The following is a 24,881-nucleotide window of genomic DNA, read 5'->3' as shown; positions in this document are numbered from 1 at the left end:
TATAGCTTCAGATACAACATTTTATTTTCAGGAACAGAGCACATTGAAAGATATAAGAAATTGACAGTTTCTCAGTGATTGTATTGATTTTAGATTCCCCACCTAGTGTTCTTTTTGTATCTGCTTTCTAATCTTGTCATTGGACTTTTTAGCTAAGGAGGTAGAAATCTAGATCTTTACTCTTAAATCCAAATGTCTTTTCTATATTAGCCTCACATCATATTGTGAACAGATATGATCTATCTCAGGACCAAACAGTTGTGTAAAAATTCCTGACATGCACACATTACAGTAGTTTTCTAAAAATGACTATGTCCAATGGTATTGAAGTAGCCTACTTAGAAGCAGTATCATTTGGATTAATTATTTTTTTAAAAAAGAAAACTAGCTGCCATTTCAAAGTAGAGATAATGGCTGAGGAGTTATTTGCCTCTCAAATTCTTGCTCATGAATACATAGGGAGATGAGAAAAGAGACAAGACCACCTTAATTTTCTTAAGCAGTAGATCAAATGGTTTACTATATGAAACATTATAAAATTATGTTGGGCTACCTGATAGTGATCAGATGAACATCTAGGAGGACATTAAGGTAATATTTTCTGACATTACATCACCTGGGAATTTTTGGAAGTAGCACATTTAGCTCCCTCTCTCTCCTTTGTATCTTAGGGAACCTAAAGTTTAGAAGATCAAAACAGAAGCAGTCATAAACCACCTGTTAGTTTAACTTGCAGTTTGCCTGGTTTTATCTAATCTCTGCAAATGACTGCCCTACCCTGAAAACTTGCACTCTAAGCTCTGTAATCATCCTTTGTGTGGTCATATTTTTATTTGCTGCTTTTCTGCATACCAGGCCAACTTGACATGTTTGCCCTTTAAAATATATTTTTTCTTTCTTTACCAGCAAAACTCATAACAAAACATTCTAATTCAGGCTTCAGCACAAGAAAAAGGCATGTATAGACTCATCATGTACTGTTTTTTTTAACAACAACAAATTAGACCTAATGTCAGGTTTACTATCATTTTTATTTTGGCCTCTCACTAACTCTTGTTTATATAGGTACAATGAGCAATATACAGAGTTTTTAAAAGTAATTGACTTGCTAAGCCCACCTCTGTAGACTAGTAGATATGTGTCTTATGTCTTTCTTGTATATAAATTGAGATATCCATGACACCCATGGTTTGCCCCATAGCTTCATGATTCTTGATATTATTTCCAGGATTGATATGTTTAAATGGAATTTTGTAAAGACAGATATATGACTCTGTACTCTATGTGCACTTTCATGACTGAGCTCTTCTATTCAGTATAAAAATAACAAAATAAACCCGTGCAAATTGTTGTGGAAGAGTCCTTAAAGATGATCTAATACCATCAGGCCACAAAATGATATATCTCAACCTTTCCCACTTCTAAGTCTTATTAGATTCACTAAACACAGTAAATGCTAAACCTGGATTAGCAAAGTACAACTGTTATGTTCACATTACATGCAATCCACAACAAATGAACCATGCTATTGCTTAATGTTATGGACTCACAAAAGTTCCTAGAGACTTGTTTCCAAAACACATTATACCACAAACTGCCCAGCCCCATTTTATACTAGTCTAGTATCAGCATGGTTCATTTCTATATAGCAGAATTTCAATGCAAAGGATTCAGTTTGCCCATATATTGTGTAATCCCTATATATGTAAAATCTTTTGCCAGTTTCATAACATCTACATGAGTTAATAATAGGTAAGCCTAATCAACTTCATGTTGTAGTTTAAGAAACTGGTTTGTTTTAGCAAACCATAACTCAAATTAAGCATAGGTTAGATTCAGACATACCACTAAACTGGAGTTATTTGAAAATAGCTATGATAGGTAAATAGATCTAAAGATAGGTCTAGAAGGAAGAATGAAGGTTGTGCAAGATTATTTTTTCTTAATATTTTTTAAATTTTTAAAATCTTTTTTAACCTTTTTCTTTTGCACATACAAGACTGCCAGGGAAGGAATAGATAACAGAATTAATTCCTTGCAATTAGTTGCCCCTTCAAAAAGTCACATTTTAGTATAGCATGTGATTCCAGATCCTAACTCTTTATTCACCTAAATTTATAAAACCATTTTAGAAGTGCTGCTTAGAAAGTAAAAGTATGTCTTCCATGGGTATGAAGAGGAGTTGTTGTTTTTTTCTTCATTTGGTAGCACAAGCATTAATTATTGAAGCACGAAAGAAACATGGACTCTTAAAGCTTTCTTAGAATGATTTTCAGTTCTTAATGCTGAATTCTGAATGCTTAGGGGATCTTTGGTCATGTTTGAGATTTTAAATACATACCCAGTCCATTCCACCTTTAATGATGGGGGGTGAGATGTTACCCCCCGTCGATAGGGCTCGCAACTTGGGCGTCCTCCTGGATTCACAGCTCAGTTTTGAAGACCATATAGGAGCCTTGACCAGGGGGGCCTTTGCCCAGGTTCGCCTGGTACGCCAGTTGCGACCCTACCTAGACCGAGATGCCCTGCGCAATCACTCATGCGCTCGTGACCTCCCGATTGGACTACTGCAATGTTCTCTACATGGGGCTGCCCTTGAAGACCACCTGGAGGCTTCAGCTGGTGCAGAATGCAGCCACACGGGTTGTGATGGGGGTTTCCCGATACTCCCATGTAACACCTCTGCTCCGCGAGCTGCATTGGATTCTGGTTGCCCTCCGGGTGAGATTCAAGGTGCTGGTGATGACCTATAAAGCCCTAAATGGCTTGGGTCCAGGATATCTGAGGGAACACCTGCTGCCGGCATCAAGCTCCCTTCGTCCTGTGCGCTCCCACAGGGAGGGTCTTCTCAGGGTACCTCTGGTAAAAGATTGCCAGCGGACAATACCCAGGGGGAGGGCCTTCCCTGTGGGTGCGCCAGCCCTTTGGAACCAGCTACCTGTAGAGCTTAGGACTGCCCCTGACCTTCGCTCATTCCGCTGGGACCTGAAGACCTGGCTCTTTGAGCTTTCTGGCATGGACTGAGAGTATTAACTGGGGTTTCAATTGTATTTTAATTGGGGTTTTTATTTCAAGGTTAATGTAATCATTTTAATTGTTTTTAATTTTTGTATTTGCTGTATTGTTTTTTAAAAAACCTTGTGAACCGCCCTGAGTCCTACGGGAGAAGGGCGGTATATAAGTCTAATAAAATAAAATAAATAAATAAATATGCATGTATGCAAACATACAAACATTTCCTTCATTACTGTTTTCTTTTTTAATAAACTTTCCAAGAATATATCCATTTCATGGTCCTTTATTTATTTCTTAGACTTATATCCTTCTTTTTCTTTAGAAACTCATGCTTATATTTCCTCCTCCAATTTTCCCCACCACAACCCTGTGATGTAAGTGGGTTCAGAATGAGGGACAGGTCCAAATTCACGGAGGTTTCCATGAATAAGAATAATCTTCCCATTCCTTGTACAATATCCTAACCACTATCGCACATTGGTTCTGAAATATGTCCTAATTATGGAAATATGTAAAGCTGTTAAAATATTTGACTCAGTCATGCTTTTGTTTAAAATACTGTGTGAAATGCTAGGTTAACCTTGCCTCAGGACAGTAATTAAATCAGTTGTTAATTACTAGTTCTAACAAATCTGTCAACGTTCTTTGTTTTCAAAGGGATATGCCTCAAAAAGAATGTGGCTCTGTTACAGCCATTTCTCTCTTTCGACAAAAGAAAAAATGTTTGCATAAAGTTCAGTCCTCTTCATTATCCTTGGTAGGTTCTTAAATAAATCAAAGAATTCTTTGCATCAGAAAAGTGGCTCCTGAGCGATCATCGCTAGAACTGTTTTTGTTTTTGTTTTTTTAAAAAACTGCCTTCTTTTTTTGGCATGCATCTGACATTGGAAAAGCACCTTGCTTAAAATAGCTCTGAGAAAGAATGATTTCATTCTTGAAGTTTTGAGTACATTGTGCCTTCTTAGTCATAATCCGTGGAACAGAGACACTTTAAATCCAATATGGCCAGCACAGCACAACACACATGGGAAAAATAACATTGGAAATAGAAATTGCGCTTCAGACCCTAATGAAAATCTTTTTTTAAAAGCTTGATATGAAACATTCTAGATACTAGGATAAGTGATGAGCCTTTCCCAAAGCTGTGAAGCAGGAGAAAATTTTGGTATTTAGTATTAAATATGGTCAAATTAGTTCTCTAAGGTGTTGGAATTGTGGAAGCTGCTGGATAGGTCGTAAGTAAACAGAAGGGAAATAACAATTCCTAATATTCAAATATCATCAGCTTCTTATGTGCATTCTTTTAGTGATTACTCCCCCACCCACCCCCCCACAAAAGAAAAGCCTGAAGAACTTTTAACACAACTGTTCAGCACAGACTTCAGTGAAATGATTTGCTGGAAGTTAAAAAGTTTTTACTAGAGCAATAAATGAGGAAGAATGTGGAAATGGTGTTCTTGCTAAACAGTGTATCAACTGAGGGAGCTGGATCCATGTTTACAAATCAGTGGCTACTGGCAGTACTTGGCATGGGATATTGACATCAAAAGACACATACTTATCTGGTAAAAACAAACAAACAATTATTCATTTTTCAGGTGCTAAGTTACTAACATCAATTTCTCTGCTACTGTCATCTGTCCCCCTTGGTTAAGGTCGTGTCTCTCTTAGTAGCTGTCTGTGACTAAAGCTGTCAGGTCCCTTTTGGATGCCCTATCATTCTATTGGAGGGGAGAGGAGGAAGCTTTGGGGGAGCATTTTACATGCTTTCACTTTGCTGTAACCGCATGGGAATTAGGGAGGGGGATCATCTTCAGAGATGGGATGATTTCCCTTTCAGCTGGTTCCAAGGTGACTCCAAGGTCGCTGCACCCTGAGGGTGACCCATTATCTTTCCTGTATGCTCTCAAAACAACCTTGTGGCACTGCATTGGCTGCCAGTGGAGTGGTTGGGGAGGGGGGGTTGGGTTTTGGAATGGGAAGAATAGCTTGGTGCTTTGTGTGGGATCATTAGATTCTGTCTGACCTTATTGCAACCACTGTTTCTCAGCAAAAATTGTTTTTCTTAACCACATGGTATCAAGAGTCATGCTTTTCTGAGAGGACTAGCTGGGGCAGGTCCTTAAATTAGGCAGAATCTGCAATAGTGGTCAACATGGAGAGGCACCTACCTTTACGTTGGGGACTGTGCAAGGAATGTCTGCACAAGGTAGTGAGCAGGAGGAAGCTGAGTGCTGGGGGGAAGCCTCTATGAAGAAAAAATAATATTATAAATTTGTGGGAAGACAGCTCCCCCCCAAGAGGGAAATATTAAAGAGGCAGGATATATTTCCCTAAAGGTTTTTAAAAGCAGAAACCAACCCTGCCCCCAAGTCTCTCTGTCCCAAGCAGAAACCAAGTCTGCAGAATGCAGATGTGATAATCTTGTCAGGAAACTGGGATTAGGAAGAAAGATCAACACCAAAAATCTAATAGTCATCAGCCGCAGCCACAGGGCAGCAGGATATAACCCTTGGGACATAATAGGATTAACCCACCACCATCAAGAATACCAGAAAGGCACACCCAAACTCAGGTCAGAATATATGACACAGGAAATACAAAGCCTCAAACAGGAAACAACTCCAAACGAAAGGCTCCAGAGGGTATAAAAACCCACTACCTTACATGTGCTCACTTTCTTTCTTTCAGACCCATCTTTCTGCCTGGCTCTCCTCTTCAATAAACTGCAACCTTCTTTCTAAAGCAGTCATGATGTTGTTTATCCCCGGCTTGGACTGAACCATGATGAAGACTTTTCCTTCAACTCATTCTACATTCTACATTCATTCTACATTCTACATTCATTCTAGACCTATCTTTACACCTATTTACCTATCAAGGCTCACCCGAGTGGATGGAGGAGGATGCTGATCTGGGAAATTCATCAAAGCCCAGGTGGTATATTTGTGTCAGGAAGAAAGATGTCTGGGAAAGAAGAACTAAAAGAGTAACTCTCATTCAAGGCAGCTGAGGCAGCCAACAATGTGAATGGCAAACAGAGCTGGAAAAGCTCAGAGATGAGGAGGAAGAAAGCAGCAAACTTAATCATGCCGATTTCCTCATGAAGCAAGCCATGCACTCCATGATGGAAGTGTTCCAGAACCTCAAGGCACGGGTCCATAGCCAGAATGGCCCCTGGGGACGTTCACCAAGCCTGAGAGGAGAAGGATGGTAGGAGAGCTTCACCAGTAGACACCAAGGTGGGAGGGTCAGCACCCTAGCCAGTGCAACCTCAGCTGAGGAAGTGGCACTGAAGGGGCCTGCCAGGACCACCACCCTGGGGGGGGTGCTAGAGCTGTAGACCCATGAAGAAGGAAAGCCACACAGCTGGGTGTGAAGTTTGATGGGGACTCCCAGCAACTGTGATTCTTTTTGGCCCATGTCCTAACTTACATGCAAGAATATGGGCCAGAAATCCTTACCAAAGATACCAAGGTGAGGTGTGTCATATTGGCACTGTAAGGAGAAGCAGCTTGGTGGATGGTTATAATAATAGTAATAATAATCAGTTGGAAGGAAACTTATACTGCACAGTGTGAATGTCCCTGAACTGAGGAAGTTCAATTGTTTTATGACAGTGCTCTGCCACCAGTTTGAGGACCCTCTTGCTGATTGAAAAGCAAGGGACTGCATTAAAACTGTAAGGAAGGGGCACAGAGCAATAGCAGAGTACATTGAGGGGTTTTGTGATCTGGCATACTGATTTGAATAGCCAGAAGACATCCTCATCAGGTATTTTAAAGATGGGCTGAATGACGACCTATACAACACTTGTGTGGCAAAGAGGGGCCCTTCAACCCTGCACAACTGGTGTGCGCTAGCTAAGGAAGTTGAGATTGACCAAGCCTGAAACAAGTACTGCTGGCGAGGTTCTGGAAAAGATCCCCTCCAGAGAAAAGGAAAATGGCCAGACCCCAAGCTTCACAAGCCAGATTTACCACCTGCTTCAAATGTGGCCAGGAGGGGCATCAAGCTGCAGAATGCAAAACTGGCCATCCAGCCAAGAAGGCATGACCAAACCCCATGGAGAAACCCACCAAAGCACAGCCACGGGCCAAAGAGACAGCACTGAAAGGAATGGACGTTGTGGAGTTCACCCCATTGCCCCAAAGAGTTAAGGGAATTTCTACACCACTAGACAATTGCCAAAGGTTAACAGACACCAATTCCAACTCCAACACCCTGGTAGAGCAAACTATCCTCCTATCTTCTGCCAGAATGTTTGGTTATCTTTGTCAGGGACCATAGGGATATGTTTGCTGAGTACTAGTCATGGACAAACTTTCAAAGTACTTAGATGTTCATACAGAGGAATACAGAGATGGCCAAAAGAAGGTATTCAGTGACCATTAGGAAAACCAGCTTGGCCTGAAAGGGAGGAGAGAGTGATGAACAAGCTCAGGACTGTCCCACATTGATTAATTGAACATAATAGCAAAAGATGGAGGGGAAAATCTCTGAAGACTTCAGCATTATGGATTTTGTATCCAATAACAAAAAGTATACTTACAGTAGGCCTTGTGGAGCCCTTTTTTTTGAAGGGCAGTCAAAGGGAACCAAGGGGGAGAGTGTTGTGATTCAGGGTCAGCCTGTGGGTTCGGCAGTTGGGTCGGACGACTCAGAGGAGGAGGAGGGGGGTGTTGAAGACCTTGCTGAGGGGGTTGAAGATCTTGCTGATGAGAGCCCTCAGCCAGGCCCCTCCCACTTGGTCACCACGGAGACCCAGCTGTGTGAGCCTGACAGCGTAGATGAAGATGACCCACAGCTGGCCCTGTTCAAGGACGCCCGACGCAGGAGGCAGTCAATTAGGAGTAAACAGAGGAAGGCAATGGGGCTTCTCGGAAGGAGGCAGAGAGAAGCCACGCCCTGAACTCTATATAAGGGGAATGTGTGGGGAGGGCTGGTTTGCTGAAGGCAACCGCTTGGATAGTTCGTGTTTCTTAAAGCTCCTGTTTCTTGGTTCGTGTCTTGTTTGTTTTTGTAGCTATAAATTTGGCAGGCGTAATTCCAGCCTCTTGCCGTTTGTAAAGGGGTTGTCCCTGCCTTTTCTGCAGGGCCGGTAGCAGGCTGGTACAGAACAGATAGATAGAAGAAAGAGAACACAAGGTCAGTAAGCAGTCCCCTTCCCCATAGTAGTTTAACTCAAGCTGATGAAAAGGAAAACTAACTGAATTGCTCTCTATATATGAAGTGACAGAACAATCTGTGTGCCTCTGTTTTTTCTGCCCATTCGCTCCATAGGTTGATTAGCCTTCTCTTTTCATAATCTTAACTATTATTTAAGTAGAACTCTAGATATGGGAAGAGAAGGAAGGAAACTGCCATGAATGACCATTAATGCTTTATTTCCTCCTTCAATAAGAGCTTTAAAGATAAATAAAAATGATATAGATTTCCTTCACTCCATAGAATAAAGGGATGTAGATATGATATGAGGATATCTGAGTTATAGATCAGTAAAAAGGGAAGGGAAAGCCTAAGTCAATATTAAAACATTAAAACCATTAACAAAATGCTTACAGTTAGTTAATAATTATTACATTCTATCATTAAATGTTTATGGCCACAAATCATTGTCAATATTTATTTACATTGATTTAGTTATAAGATAAAAAAGTGATAAAGTACATAGTACTATAGTTAGCAAAGTGACAAAAGAATTCTGGTATTTGCCATGATTTTCAAGTTTTTAGCTAAAAGTAGTATATATAACAGTTTTTCATAATACTTGCAAACATATTTATTAGTAGGCCTATCATAGTGTGTTGGGTGTCCCTATAGAATGGCAGAACAGAAAAACATAGCCATTTTCTCCATCCTGTCATTTTCATAGCTTTTCATTTGAATGAAGTATTCTTATATCTGGCCCTGAGAATTGATAAACAGAAGATTTTAAAATATACAGAGATAAATGTTATGGTCTACTTCAGAAGAATAAGTTGCTTAAGGTAACTAGATTTTGGCTATTACATTTGCAGATTCTTACTGGATCTTCTTGTGTGTTGCTATTTGTCTCTTTTGAGTTAGCATTTCTCCTAATTAATTGTGGCCCATTTCCACCAAATTCTTGGGAAAAATGTGCATTCTGTAGCATTTTCCATTCTACCCTCAGTTTCCATATGCATTAAAAGATCTCTAGTATTAAAAGGCAAGGTTGCATCAATTTTAATCAAATGTTAAATATCCTCATACACTAGAAACTGGATTCTTAGTTTCAATAACAATAGGCCTGACTCTAAGCAAAAATAACATGTCATTTAAAACTCTTTCTTAAAAACCCAGATGGAAGCAGAGCTAAACCTGCAACCTAAACATGATTCCACTCCATAGAGAGGTTGTGCTGGTTCAGTATCTTAAAATCCTGAATGAAACAGGGATATAATTTTCAATTTCCCAATGAGTGAAAAGTCAACTGCTGTCTACCTGTCTTTTTGTCTATCCATTCAACCATCAATCATTTACCTCCATTGGCTAAAAGTACTTGAGGATGGTATTTGGATTGACCATAAAAGAAAGATATTTTATTATACAAGTTGAGTTATTTTTAAATTAACAAGTGTATCACCTGTTACTTGCAATGTATGGCAGTGAAAGTTGGACCATAAAAAAAGGCTGAGCACCAAACAATTGAGGCCTTTGAACTGTGGTGCTGGAGAAGACTCCTGCGAGTCCCTTGGACTGCAAGGTGATAAAACTGGTCAGTCCTAGAGGAGATCAACCCTGACTGCTTTTTAGAAGGCCAGATCCTGAAGCTAAAACTCAAATCCTTTGGCCACCTAATGAGAAGGAAGGACTCACTGGAGAAGAGCCTAATGCTGGGAAAGATTGAGGGCAATAGAAGAAGGGGACGACAGAGAACGAGGTGGCTGGATGGAGTCACTGAAGCAGTAGGCTTGAGCTTAAATGGACTCCAGAAGATGGTAGACAGGAAGGCCTGGAGGAACGTTGTCCATGGGGTCGCGATGGGTCAGACACGACTTCACAGCTAACAACAATCACCTGTTACACATTATGTTTTAGATTCAAATGAAGAATTTATTTGAAAGAAATGAGATTCTTGACTTACAACCAGTCAAACAACTGTTCAAAATTATAATGGTCCTGGAATGAGTTCTTTAAGGCATGTGACACACTTCTGGCTATCATAAATAGCCCTTCCCTCCATTCCCATGGTAAGACCTCAATATGGGTCCCTGGCAACTGATTCACCTTTATGACCAAATTAGTGCCAAAAACATTCCTTCATATACTTAATGACCTCTGCAAAAAAAAAAGTTGTAAAATTAGGTCTGGTCCTGTGTGTGTCTCAACTTACAACAGGAAATCTGGTCCCAGTGGTTGTAATAATCAAGGACTACCTACTACTACTACTACTACTACTACTCATGAAACCTCAAAATTTTTGACTCTTTAGTGGTGCCCTAATGCGATTTAAAACTAAGCAATACTTCTGCTAAAGATGCATCTGTAACATTTGTACAGTCAGCATGATGTGATTAGGAACATCCAGATTCAAAACTGTTCTCCCTCTTGTCTTCGTGATCTTTGAATCTACAGTTCTGTAGAATTGTTGTAGGGCAAAAGAAATGGCTCTGTAAGAGAGTTCAGACTCCTTTGAGGAAGGAATGATGTAAATGTAATAAATAAGATGGCAATATAATTCAGTATAAAAATGCTTGCGTAAAATCCACTTTTTTTATTTCTTCTTATCCATTGTTGCTTTTGGATTTATTTGTACCTTTTGGCTATTTTAGTATCCTTGGGAGTTAAAGTCAACATGTTATATCTGCAAAAAGAAACAACATAAAATATTTCTGACCACATTTTCCCATGCCTCAGTATATTAACTTTTGCTTACATAAAAAGTATCTAAACTTTAACATGAAAATGTGCAATGCGTGTAGGGTGATTGATGAGACAAATTCAGACTGTGTCCTAGGATTCCCATCAATGTGTTTGCAGAATATTACTTTCTGCCAAAATAAAGACTGGAACAGTATTTTTTTAAAATCAAAAATTCTCACCAGCTATATTAGCCCACGAAACTGGGAATATAGAATCTCAGATTGGGAATAGCCAGGGACAGGATTTTAGGAGCAGCATCAGTTGGGAGGGATGATCTCTGCTCAGAATTGAGTATGAGAAGGATATGAACAATGTGTTGACTTGAAGGGGACTTGGAAGTTGAATAATATGTGAGTGATTGGACCAGCAAACTGTGATGTCTCTAATAATGACTACAATAATTGAAGCAGACAAATTTGTAGAAGACAGGTCATTTTTAGGCTTCATAGTGCCAGATTGAAAGAGAGCAGGAGTTATATTGGGACTTATTTGTAATATTAGATGAACTGCAATAAATAATTAAATATTTCTAATTTCTATTATTAACTCCAGAAGTTGATGGGGTCCCTTTAGACATTACAGGGCTCAAGTCCAGTGCTCCAGTTTCTTATTTATGACCTATCATTTTCTCTGCCTATGGGTGTGCTCTCCCTCTGTCTCCTTTTTGCCTGCCTCTTGTCAGATAGCAGTGTTCTGCTCACTTTTCATTTCATTCATTCATTTCATTTCATTTCATTTATTGGATTTCTATACCGCCCTTCTCCCTAGGGACTCAGGGCGGTTCACAGGGCATATATAAATAGGTATACAAAAATTAAAAGAGAATTAAACCATGCCCAATTAAAATACAGCAATAGTAAAATAATAAAACCAATTAGAAAACCCATATTCCCCTTCAGGCCAGACCAGCTAACTCGAACAAGTGGGTCTTCAACCCGCGACGGAAGGATCGGAGGTCCGATGCCATCCGGAGCTCAACCGGCAGTTGGTTCCATAGTGCCGGGGCACCCACAGAGAAGGCCCTCCCCCTGGGGGCCACCAGTCAACATTCCCTGACTGGAGGCACCCTGAGGAGGCCCTCTCTGTGGGCACGCACAGGGCGGAGGGGAGTTGACGCCGGCAGCAGGTGGTCCTCGAGGTATCTCGGACCCATGCCATATAAGGACTTAAAGATCATAACCAAGACCTTGAACCTCACCTGGAAGACAACTTTTAAAAATATACAATAGCAAATGTATGAGGGGTCCCTCAGTCTGTTCCCAGGATCCAGCTCTATGACACCATTGTCAATGGCTTTCTCCGAGAGGCATTCATGGGGATAGTTGGTAGGCAGGGGAGGGAGATACAAGCATCATCATGTTGTCATGGCACAAACTCTGCCCTTAGATATATACATAAGGATATCATATATATATTCCAAAGAGGTGGAGCTTGCTTCATGATGATGCAATATAGCTTTATCATTTCAACAGATCCCCATATCCTACAGACATCTCTGTTTTTTCCTTTTTAAAATTGAACTTCAAATGGAAGAAATTAGGGCTGAATCCTGGGAACAGACTGAGACCCCCCCTCAGGTTTATTACTGAAAATATGCTTTATAACCAAGTATATGCTTAAAAGTAGTATTGCTTCTACTGTGCTTTTTATAACATGTATATATTTTTATCTATCTTTTTTCTCTACTCTTCCACAGTCCATACCATATTTTACCTACTTCTTACTGGTAACCTTTCAGATGGAGGTAAGAGTTACCTTTTAGGGGAGATGGGCAGTGATGGGATTCAAATATTTGAACAACCGGTTCTCTGTGTGGATGCTGTTTCTGGAAGTCCATTCTGGGCCTAGGCAACAAAAAAATTAGCTGCCAGTTCTGCCGAACTGGTGCGAATTGGCTGAATCCCACCAGTGGAGATGGGCAACATAAAAATTTAATAAAAGTATAAATAAATAAAATAAATAAATTAGATAACTCCTGACACCTTAAAAACTGTTGTGTCTAATTGAAAATGTCACTTTTCCATCTTCTAAGGCATCTTATAATTAGACCTGGATCCAGATTATCAGCTCTTTTGCTGATTGCTGGAAATAATCTTATATTTGCAAAATATTAAAGCATCCTAATTTAAATTATATTAAAAAGTCAACACTTATTTCTTGTTAACAATGTAAAAACTGTCTAGAAATAGGTAAGTTTTCAATCTATTATGATGAGTGTTCTTAATAGAACACAGTTACTTCAAACCTATAAGTTGAAATCAATATGAACTGAAATATGAACTGGTTGAAATAAATATGAACTGAATATGAACTGTAATGATAACATACCTTATGGTTTTCAATGCCTGCACTGAGCACTGTAGCTGGTAAGGGAAGGATATATGATTTGCATTCATTCTGCATTAGTTGGTACTTCTCAAATGATCCAGTGATACAAGATCTGTGTCATTGCTGTAAAACCTAGGTGGTAAAAATAATGAAGCATATTCTGTAGGGAGACGCTATCTGTGATGGGTAGATTTTTTAAAAAATGTCTCTGGTTCTCTTAGTTTTAGTGGCTGAAGGCAAGATAGAAGGCTCAACACAAAATATGATGTAAAATAAGGCTTGTAAATAATTATGTGTAGTTTTGAAAATTTTGAGTAGTCCCTCATGACCATCAGAACACAGCGTATAGTTGACATATTATCATTCAGTTTATTTATATGTTGTAATCTTTTTCATAATGATGTCATTAGAAATGACAAATAAAAAAACTTAATTTTTTACCTGCAGCAAAAAAGTCACAAGTACATTAAATACCAATAGACAGATTAAATACATCAACACATCTAAATAAGCTAGCTCATAAAAAGGTTCTGATTTAAATAATTTTTAGATATGTACAGCAAAAAATAATAATAATCACCATCCTGATCATTCTACTGTGGCAGTGAAATATTATGCCTGGTATATGCCCATGTCCTAACGTGAAGTAACAAATAGCTAGAAAGATCCATAATGTACTAGTCACAAGCAAGACTCTTCTATCTTTATGAAGGGTCTTCTGGTGCTTGTATCTTTGCATTGAAATAATGAGAGCAATATATTGAAATCATAGCATGCTTTTAATTAAAGGAAGCATGCCTGTGCAATGATTTAAAGTCAAACTGGTTACTTTAGATACTAGAGGGAATGGCTGGACTGTTGCAAGATAACATTCCTCATGTCAGTCTGTGGTACTATTTAACTTATCATTTAGCCAGCCATTAAAATGTTGTCATCCAGACCACCAGATTGCTGTCCCTGTGGGTGGAAGTCTATTTATAGGCTTCAGCTTTAATGAATAAGTACTCCAAACTCCCATTCCCAGAAATTCTGCTGAAGAAAAAAATGACTATCTTCATAGTCATTTAGTCAGTTAGAAAGGACTTTCTAACTAACTGAAAAATAAATATTACTCACAGGAAGTGATGAACATCAAATAAAAAAATATAACACCCACACACTGGGCCAAAAAAGTAGTCTATAAAGAGACCATATAGTTATAGTAAGTAGTTTTATGAAATCAACAATCCAGTGTACATAACTGTAAAAAGGGAAATTCCACATTGAGATTATTAGGTTATTTTTTCTTATCTAAAAAAAGTCAATACTTTTCTTGGAAGATCAGCTATTGTTGCCAACGTGCTTTGGCTGGTGTGTAGTTGCATACTTCCTACAGACTATAGATTTCTCAAATTTGGCAACTTTAAAATATGTGGACTTCGTTTCCCAGAATCCCCCAGTCAGCCATCTTGAAGTCCACACATCTTAAAATTGCCAAATTTGAGCAATGCTGTTATAGACAATAGAAGTAGTTTCAAGAATGTCTTTCTTAATCACCTCCCTCAGAGATTATTGCAATATGTGTTGCATGAGGTTGCCTAAAATGTTAGAAACTGTACATGATGCATGTTATTTTCTGGCTAGCTTTATCTTCATATAGTTCTTTGTACAGCAAATGCTTTTGTCCTCATGACTTCACATAATTTTGATCACATAAATTCTGTTCCCTAATTTTAAATCTTTTTTTTTTGCTATTATCATTGCAGCATTATTTTTAACAATACGCCACCTTTGGGAGAGGACTGTCAAAAAGTCAAGATGACATTTGTGAGAATGGGATGGAAGCCCATTAAAGTGAAGTTTCCATCTTGGTTTGATAATTCCATGTTTTTCTTTACAGCTTCTATATTTACAGCTGTTGCATACAAGCTGAATCTTTGATTTCACCATCTCCATAATACTTGTTCTTATCTATAATGCTTGTTTGTAATTTATTTTGTATGTTTGGTTTGTATAGCCATCCATCTCAAACTACTCTGAGAGGTGAATAAATTGAAGAAGATTGTTTATATTTTGTTTATATATTAACATACAAGAGACTTCATTTTAGAATCAAAACATTATTACAGCTATCTGAAAATTCAAACCTGAACCTTTACAGGGTGATACTATATATAATCACTTGACACACCCTTTTCATAAGATCAATATTTCTCACCACTCAAGTCTTTAGTTTTTAAAGTAGTTTAAAAGACTAGCTATCCAATTATTTATAGTAATATTTTAAAGCAATCAGTGGAAAATATTACCAGTATTTGTGTGAAATCTCTTAATTAAAAACTTTTGTCCATTTATATATAAATTATATATATATATATATATATATATATATATATATATATATATATATATATATATATATATGTATGTATGTATGTATGTATGTATGTATGTATGTATGTATGTATGTATACATATACATATACATATACATATACATATACATATACATATACATATACATATACATATACATATACATATACATATACATACATACATACATACATACATACACACACACACACACACACACACACACACATATATATATATATATATATATATATATATATATATATATATATATATATATATATATATATATATATATATATATATATATATATATATATATATATATATATATATATATATGGATCTTTGGTTATTCGGGGTTTTTCCCGCGTAGAGTTGAAGGTGTAGGAGCAACGTTTCGACGGAATCCCATCCGTCATCCTCAGGCTGGTGGCTTCAGCTTCCTTCTTCTGGGAGAAGCATGTGGTAGTGGCTGTTTGTTCCTCTTTTTTAAACTGCCAGAGGGGGTGTGTTCTGTGGGTGGAGGTGTGCTCTGATTGGGTGGGGGATTAAGTGTGTTCTGATTGGGTGGGAGTGTGTTTTGAATGGTGGGTGTGTTCTGATTGGGTGGGGGTGTGTTTTGAGTGGATGGGCTGTTCTCAGCTGCCAGCCTTAGACCTGAGCTGGTGAGTTGTGCTGCTTTTGTTCGGCTTCGTGTTTGTGGTGGTGCTATGTTTTTATAGTGGGTGTCAGTTTGCTTATTGTGTGGTTTGGAGGGGTTTAAAGTGGCTGATGTTGCAGCTGTAGTTAGGTTTCTGTTTTGTGGTTGTGCGTCATTATCATTGTGGGTTCGGATTTGCTTTTTGAATGGTTGTGTGGTGGTGGTGTCATGTGATGTTATCATGAGTTTGGGTCTGGTATCATTCTTGGTGGTTGGGACTCGTCTGTCAATCAAGGCGGATTTCCAAATGGCTGGTAGGCGAGAGGTATCATCTCGTTTGTTCATGCTGTGGGGGCGTTTTTCTATCTCAATGGCTTCTCTGATTATTCTGTTGTTAAAATGTTCAATTTTGGCGATAGTTTTGGTTTTTTTAAAATCAATTTCATGTCCCATGGCTTCAAAGTGTTGGACCAGGGATGAAGTTTGTTCTCCCTTTCTGAGTGAGTTTTTGTGCTCTTCAATGCGTGCACTTATTCTTCTGTTGGTCTGTCCGATGTATGTGGTGGGGCAGGTGGTGCATGGGATTTCGTATACTCCTTGGTTTTCTAACCCAATTATGTCTTTGGGGTTTCTTAGGATGGTGGATATTTTTCTGTCTGTGTAGAATGCTGTTTTGATGTTGTGTTTTTGGAGGATCTTGCTGATTCTGTCTGTGGTCCCTTTTAAGTATGGGAGGAGGGCTTTGCCATTTTCTTGTTCTCTGTCTTGGATTTTTGTGGGTGTCTCTCTTCGGATTAAGTTGGTAATTGTGTTTCTTTGGAATCCATTGGCTGTTAGTACATTAGTGAGAGTGTGTAGTTCGGTTTTTAGGTGTTGTTCGTCAGCTAGGTGTTTTGTTCTGGAGATGAGTGTCTTGGCTACGGACTTGATCTGTGCTGGGTGGTGGTGTGAGAGTGCGTTCAGATAGCGGTTTGTGTGTGTTTTTTTATGGTAGATAGTGTGTCCTAGGGAGCCGTTGGATTTCTTGTAGACTAAGACATCAAGGAAGGGAAGTTGATTGTTAGCTTCTGTTTCCATGGTGAATTGTATTTTGGGGTGTAGGCTATTGAGGTGTGTGAGGAAGTCATCCAGTTTTTCTTTGCCGTGTGGCCAGATTACGAAGGTGTCATCTACGTATCTGAGCCAGAGTTTGGGTTTGTGGTTGGATTTTTCTAGAGCGAGGGTTTCAAAGTGTTCCATGTAGAGGTTAGCGATGACAGGTGAAAGGGGTGATCCCATGGGTGCTCCTTCCATTTGTTTGTATCTTTGTCCATTGTAGATGAAGTATGTGTTAGATAGGCAGTGGTTGGTCAGATCTAGGATGTGTTTTGGGGGGTTGTATTTATTTCGGATAGCTGTCAAGGCTTCTTTGATTGGCACTTGGGTGAAGAGGGATACGACATCGAAGCTCACAAGTAGGTCACAGGGCTGTAAGTTTAGTTTACTTATGATCTCTATGAATTGGAATGAGTTTTGTACGTGTGAGGTGATGGAATTTGCGTAAGGCTGTAGTTGTTTGGCAAGAAATTTGGCTAGATTTTGTATAGGTGAGCCTATGGAGCTGACTATGGGTCTGAGTGGGGTTCCTTCTTTGTGTATCTTGGGCAGACCATAGACCTTAGGACATCTGAATGATTTTTCTCTGGGAATGATTCTTTGCTGGATCTCTTCACTGATGGGGGTGGCTTTTATTTTGGATTTTGTGGTTTTTTCCAGGTAGGTGGTGGGATATGTCTTGAGGAGTTTGTATGTAGAGTCTCGGAGTAGGTTGGATAATTTGGTATGGTAGTCAGATGAATTCATGACCACCGTGGTGTTGCCTTTGTCTGCTGGCAGAATGATTATGCTGGTGTCTTTTTTATGCTGCGGAACGAAGCAGCCTGCCTTCCGCTGCCTGCCTGCTTCTTTCCACTGCGGAACGAAGCAGCCTGCCTGCTTCTTTCCGCTGCGGAACGAAGCAGCCTGCCTTCCGCTGCGGAAAGAAGCAGGCAGGCTGCTTCTTTCCGCTGCGGAACGAAGCAGCCTGCCTGCTTCTTTCCGCTGGCAGGCTGCTTCTTTCTGCAGTGGAAAGAAGCAGGCAGGCTGCTTCTTTCCGCAGCGGAAAGAAGCAGGCAGGCAGGGCGCGGAGGTCCGGAGACCTGCCGACGTTTGGGGAGGTTTGGGGAGGTGCGCGCGCACCTCCCCAAACCTCCCCAAACTTCGGCAGGTCTCCGGACGACGACGGCTTGGGAGAGGTGCGCGCGATCCTGGAAGCACCGAAGCCTCGGCCGCGCGCAACTCCTCGGTAAGCTCCGGGCGGTCACTTGCTTCGCGTCTCCTGAGGGAAGGGGGGGCGACTGGAGCGGGCGTGTTTCCTCGCCTGCTGGGCGCCGCAATTTGCCCGGGGAATGCGCGGGCCCCGAATGGCAGCGTGGAGCGAGGAAGCGGACAGCCAGGGCTTCCCCGAGAGCCGCGGCCACACAGGGTATTCCTGTGTATTCAGGCTTGCAAAATGGCGGATCGAGCCTCTGCTGGCGGCAGAGGCTTGCAGAGCGCGGATCCAGTCTCCGCCGGCGGCGGAGACTTGCAGAGCGCGGATCCAGCCTCCGCCGGCGGCGGAGGCTTGCAGAACGGCGGATCGGCTTATACTCGAGTCAACAACTTTTCCCAGTTTTTGGGGGTGAAATTGGGGGTCTCGGCTTATACTCGAGTCGGCTTATACTCAAGTATATACGGTATTTGATTTCTCTGGCATGCGATGGTGCCACTGTGATGATGCGATGTAAAGGTAGAGTGAAAAAATTGCTGTCAGAACATTTTCCTTCTATTATAGTCTGGAATTGTGCTAATCGCAGACTAGAATTATCAGTAGGTGATGCTGCCAAGGAAACTTCAGGAATAAATAGATTCCAATCATTTATTGATAAACTGTATGTCATATACCATGCTTCACCAAAGAATAGCAGAGAGTTGCATTCATGTGCAGAATTACTGGGGACTGAGCTGCTGAAAATTGGAAGAAGTTTAAGTACCCAATGGGTGTCATCTAGTTTGCATACAGTTTTGGCTGTATGGAATAATTTTGAATCCCTTGTGTAGCATTTTGAACAAGCAATGCATGATCCTACAAGAGATAAAAATGATAAATGCACTTATGATGGCTTGAAAAGAAAAATAACATCTACAGAATTTTTATTGGACCTAGGATTGATGTGTGATGCTCTCCAAGAATTGTCAGATTTAAGTTTGGATCTACAGGACCACAACATTGGCTTGTATAAGGCAAATAACAAAATAAAAATACTGGTACAAGTTTTGGAAGAAAGAAGACAGAACTTTGGGCCCTATTATAAATGTGCTGTTGCTGCTGTAAGTGATCTTTGTTTTTGTGGAGTTTTACTTCACAAAAGAGATTCATAAAGAATCCTCCCATTGACCCAAGTATATTTTATACAAAATTGAAAGAGTCAATTGAAAAAAGATTACTTGATAGCAAAGACGATGAGTTGGCGTATTGGTCTTGTGTACTTGATCAAAAACATTGGCCTGAAGATGTTAATACTCAACTGACATTTGGAGAAGTGGAAATTAGAAACTTATCAATCAGACTGCAACTAAATGAAAGAGAAATGATTTGTGGATTCCGTGAATACATTCTCGAAAAGACATATCCAGAAAAACTGTTGCATTTGATACGGACTCTGAATACCATTCCTATTTCTTCAAGTGAATGTGAATGTGGGTTTTCACAGATGAATCTAATTGCCACCCCAACAAGAGCTTCGTTAAAGACTAAGACAATTTCAGCACTTTTGTATATCAAACTTGTCGGACCACCTCTGAGACTTTTTGATCCTTCAAAGTACGTTGATCTGTGGTTACTCAGAGGACGACATTTGGCCATATATACTAAGAGCAAGGAAAGGAGTCAAGAAGATTTGCCAGATGAGAATTGGACAAAAGTTTGGAATTTTCTATGAACATTTGCCTTAAATACAATAAATTAAATGTATGTTAAGAATTGAATATATAATTGTTTAATTATATAAATAAATATATAAATAAAATTGTATAAATAAAAGATTAAAAAGATGAGAGTTCCAGCACCTTTTTCTTTTTAGAAAAAAGCCCTGCTAATACATATCAATATCCTGTTTTTAAATTTTATCTAATTGCAATAGAATATTCTATAATAGCCTATAATGTACAAAAGAAAGCTTAATTTTTGGGTAACCCACAATTCCCTATTTCAATAAAGAATAATTCTCTTGCCTACAAAACTTACATTGTTCATTACAAAACATTCTTATGTTTTACCATTAAAATGTAGTTTTCATCTTAACAAATCACCAATTATTAGAAAGATATTTTTTGTCTTAACTGTTCAACAATTATTAAAATACTATCATTTGTATATAAAATATTAGATTCTATAATATAGTTCAAAAGTAACAACTAATATATTCTATAAGTCATCTTAACCATACATCAATTGTTAAAATACTATCTTTCGATATATCATTCCAAATTCTATAATACAGTTCAGAATTATATTCTAAAAGCTTACTTTTGTTTTCCCTTACAGATCTAAACCCTAAATGTAAAATCAATTATATTTTTAGAGATTCCCCTTAATCTATTGAAAGGTATTTTTATAGTCTATTTTTAAGAATCTCAAAAAAGAAACAAGTTCAGTTTTTTAAATCTAACTCTTGCCTTCCTTTTGTGCCAATCAGGCTTCCCTTTTGGCGTCTTTAAATTCTCAAATGTATCTCCCTATACCCCTTATTTGAATCCAGGGAGAGTATCCAAATGTCAGTTTTGCAAAGAAAGTGTTCCCTTTGTAACCATTGAAGTTTTGCTTTAATAATTCAGTTTTTGATGATTGATGTAATATAGTTGTCATTAAATCAGGCACGTCTCTTTCTTCTTCCAATTCCATCTGGATTAGGTAGAAAGTAGTAGCTGGTGTGATGGTTGTCATTTGATTAGTTGAATTCTCAATAAAGTATATTTGAAGGCCTTTAATGTCTTCACTCTTAATATTGCTTTCTTCAGGTGCTATTGCTTTTTCAGTTGTAAGTTTTGTAGTTGACAATGAAGTTTGGACTTTAAGATTCTCTGTAGGTTGCATTTGTTGTTCTTTGAAATCTCCTATTTTAGTGTTAGTTTCCACTTCTTCTATTTGCTCTTGGATTATTATTTCCTCATTTAAGGTCAGAATTTGATTTGGTTTCTTTAAGTTGTCAGATTTTTCTTGCAGTTTGGCTTTAATTTACTCTGTCATTGCCAAAATCGTGTCCAGTATCAGTTTATAATGAAGTGGTGGGATATATTCATCCATTTCATTGTTGTTTGCAGCTAAATCTTTCATGGAGGCTACTTTAATAATAGTCAAAGTTTATCCACCTCTAAGAGTTGTTTTCAGTGCCAGGTGTTCCCACACTTATCTTTAAAAGTAATGTCAAGGACAGCTCTGTTATTCAGTCAGCTCTCACAACAGGAAAAATGTTTACTTTCTGTACCAAGTTTCACCACAAGATGTCATCAATAGCATATAAAATGCAGTGTAAAAATTTTCTTTCCCCCCCAAATTAATATAAAACTTTTGTAGCATTAGTCCAATTTTTTCCCTTTAATTCACAGCTTAGAGAGGAAATAGGGTAGTAGATCCCCACCAAAAAAATACGAGCTTTTTAGTAAATACAAATAAAATTACTTAATTTCTTTGCTGAATTACTTGAATTTCTTTAAGGCTTTAAGGCTTTAAGATTTGTTCCCAGAGTAGATATTCACCGTTTTTTCAAAAAGTGGGGAAAGAAATTTTTAGGAAGGTCCCACAGGAAAATAGTTAAGGGAGTAAGAAAGGTAAAGTCTCACCCAGGTCCTCCAGATTGATTCTTAGTGCTGGGTAGTGCTTTTGGCTTTCAGCAGGGAGCGGCTTAATGATCGGCCATCTTTATGGCCAGTCTCTTCTTCTTTGGGCCAAAGGAGTTGTCCTGGATTCAAGCGGAGGGCTTCCGCCCTTCCACGATCACAGGGAAGGCCTCCTCTCAGTAGTCGCCCCTCCAGGGTGATTTTCGACCCTTTTCAGTGTCCTCCAAAAAAGAAAGAACGGACGGCAGGAAGTGAACTGTTCCTGCGTGTCCGTTAGTGCCGCGTGCACAAACCGGAAGCCAGTCCAATATTTCCTTGATTATTTCTTCATCTAGTGGTGTTTCTTCATTCTTCCAGTGCTGAGCAAATATAATCCTCGCTGCTGTTAGTACATGCAATGTTAAATATACACTTTGCTTATCAGATTTTTCTTGTTTTATACCTGTTTTGATTTCTTGCTTTGGAGCTTTGCCCTTCTCTCATTAATAGTAGCAAATAAATTCAATTACAAATCTTTTTCAGAGCCATAAGTGAAATGCAGATCAGGAGTTTTAGTTCAACATTTTTTTGATAATAGGCAGATGTCTACAAAACTGAGAGATCAGATGTTGTTGATTCTTCTGTACAAGTTTTGGAGCAGAAGAACCAAGAGCTTTTTTTTCTAAATCAGTGTTAGGATTATAATTAACTAGAGTTATCAAGCAGCATGACTAATCACCATATTGGATGAAAAATTCTATTATAGTCCTAATGGATGGCATTAGCTTGGGGCAGAGTCCTTTTTTCTTTCTTTCTTTCTTTCTTTCTTTCTTTCTTTCTTTCTTTCTTTCTTTCTTTCTTTCTTTCTCTCTCTCTCTCTCTCTCTCTCTCTCTCTCTCTCTCTCTCTCTCTCTCTCTCTCTCTCTCTCTCTCTCTCTCTCTCTCTCTCTCTCTCTCTCTCTCTCTCTCTCTCTTTCTTTCCTGGGTTTGAAATCAGGCCAGGTCATCCAAGGAATATATAAGGCAAGTCACTTGGAACAGAGGCAAAGTTTATTTGAGAGAGTTTATTTGAAGTACAACAATTGAAGTTTGCAACAGAGTTACAGTTGTCAAATGATTACCTTTATATCTTTGTTCCTCTCAGAAACAGAACCCACCTACTAGGAATTATTGGAAACTGTAATTAGCTGAATGGCCAAAAGTGGGTGCTTTGATGGTTAGGCATTCTTCTGAACTTCTGGGGTTTTTCCACTTATTTAACTGGTCTCCTTCTTAATCAACAAACAGAACTGGTAGACCCACAGAAGAAGGGATTTTGTGTTTATCCTGAAAAGAATGGCTTGCCACCTTTGGCCAATTGAAACAACTTTGCCTATTTGTTATCTTTTCTTTTAGTGTAATTTTTTAGCTTTTGCCCTGAAAATAGAGGTTGGAAGGTGAAGAACAAGGGAAGATTGAATGACAGATTCCTTCCCAACCCCCTTTCCTTTCTTTCTCTTCCCTTCTCTTTTTTAAAAATATGAGATAACACAACAATGTGTGCCAATTTACTCCACTGCTTTGAAAGAGTTGATTTTATTTTTGCCTGTCAGGATGTTTAGTCAAGTAAATCACAGCTACGGCAAACTTTTAGGAAAGAAACTATAAAGTATCACACTGTCCCTTTCTCCAAATGAGATGTCTTGATTTTAAAGCTTTTTCTCTTCTGCTTCAATAGAGAAGTATTTGAAGCCTTGTGGAAAACAATTGCCAGGATAAGTGTATCCAAGACAGGACATAGCAGGAATTCATTGAAGCAAAAGGCACATTTTCAGGCTGTAATTCAGGCTTCTTACTTTCTAAAATGCAAACAGCTCATTGTAAACCTAGTTTCATTGAGTATTAGCAGATACAAAGATAGAAGTTGAGGACTTGTGGTCAATATCCCCTTATGGGATGTTTTAAACTTCTGCTGCCTGTTCCCCACTCCATAAACTTCACTTATTTAAATAAAATAAAAATGTTTTAGTTTCTTCCTCATTTCATAAAAGAAATAATAAATCTCATTATTCCTTATATGAACTCACTTCTTTATATTCCCATTTCTTTTATCAGTTATGTAACCAACCATTGTAGTATTTTTCTTATTTAAATTCTCTGGGATATGAAGATGATACAGCACACTTTTTTATTCCTTTACTTGCATAAATTGGACTCCAGTGACAAATCTATATTCTACAAACTCTTGTTGTCATAATGCCCTTTACCTGGGTTAAATAGTGCATCAAAGGCAACAGTTTTTGAATCCAAATATTCAAATGTGCTAAGTTATGGAATATGTCCCAAAACTGCACCCATAACTCCTGAGAGAATGAAATTTGGGAAAGCTATGGTTGTTTCAGTGTACTTGCTACTCCTGGCCTATTGGGCTGCTGCTGTATCTTCTTTTCAAACTTTTCCACAAGTTCCATGACAATTTGTTCTACCTCCTTTCCACCCATACACCTAGCAGCAACAATTTATCTGCCTGGGGAAAGGCAGGGATGGGAAGAAGGAAGCCCCATGGCATCTTTTCTAGCATATAAAATCCCCATTATGCTCTCCTGATTTTTGCTGCCATCATGCATATCTTATTATTTATTTATTATTTGGATTTATATACCGCCCCTCTCCCAAGGGACTCGGGGCGGTGTACAGGGCAATTAAACACTATAAACAACACATAATATACAAAAATTAAAATGAAATTAAACCAATAGCCCTAAACAATAAAACACATTCTAAAATTTTAAAATTTTAA

Source organism: Vipera berus (assembly GCF_964194415.1).
Source record: "Vipera berus genome assembly, chromosome: Z".
Classification (NCBI taxonomy): domain Eukaryota; kingdom Metazoa; phylum Chordata; class Lepidosauria; order Squamata; family Viperidae; genus Vipera; species Vipera berus.
The sequence above is the reverse complement of the archived record's forward strand: the minus strand, read 5'-3'. Positions refer to the sequence as shown.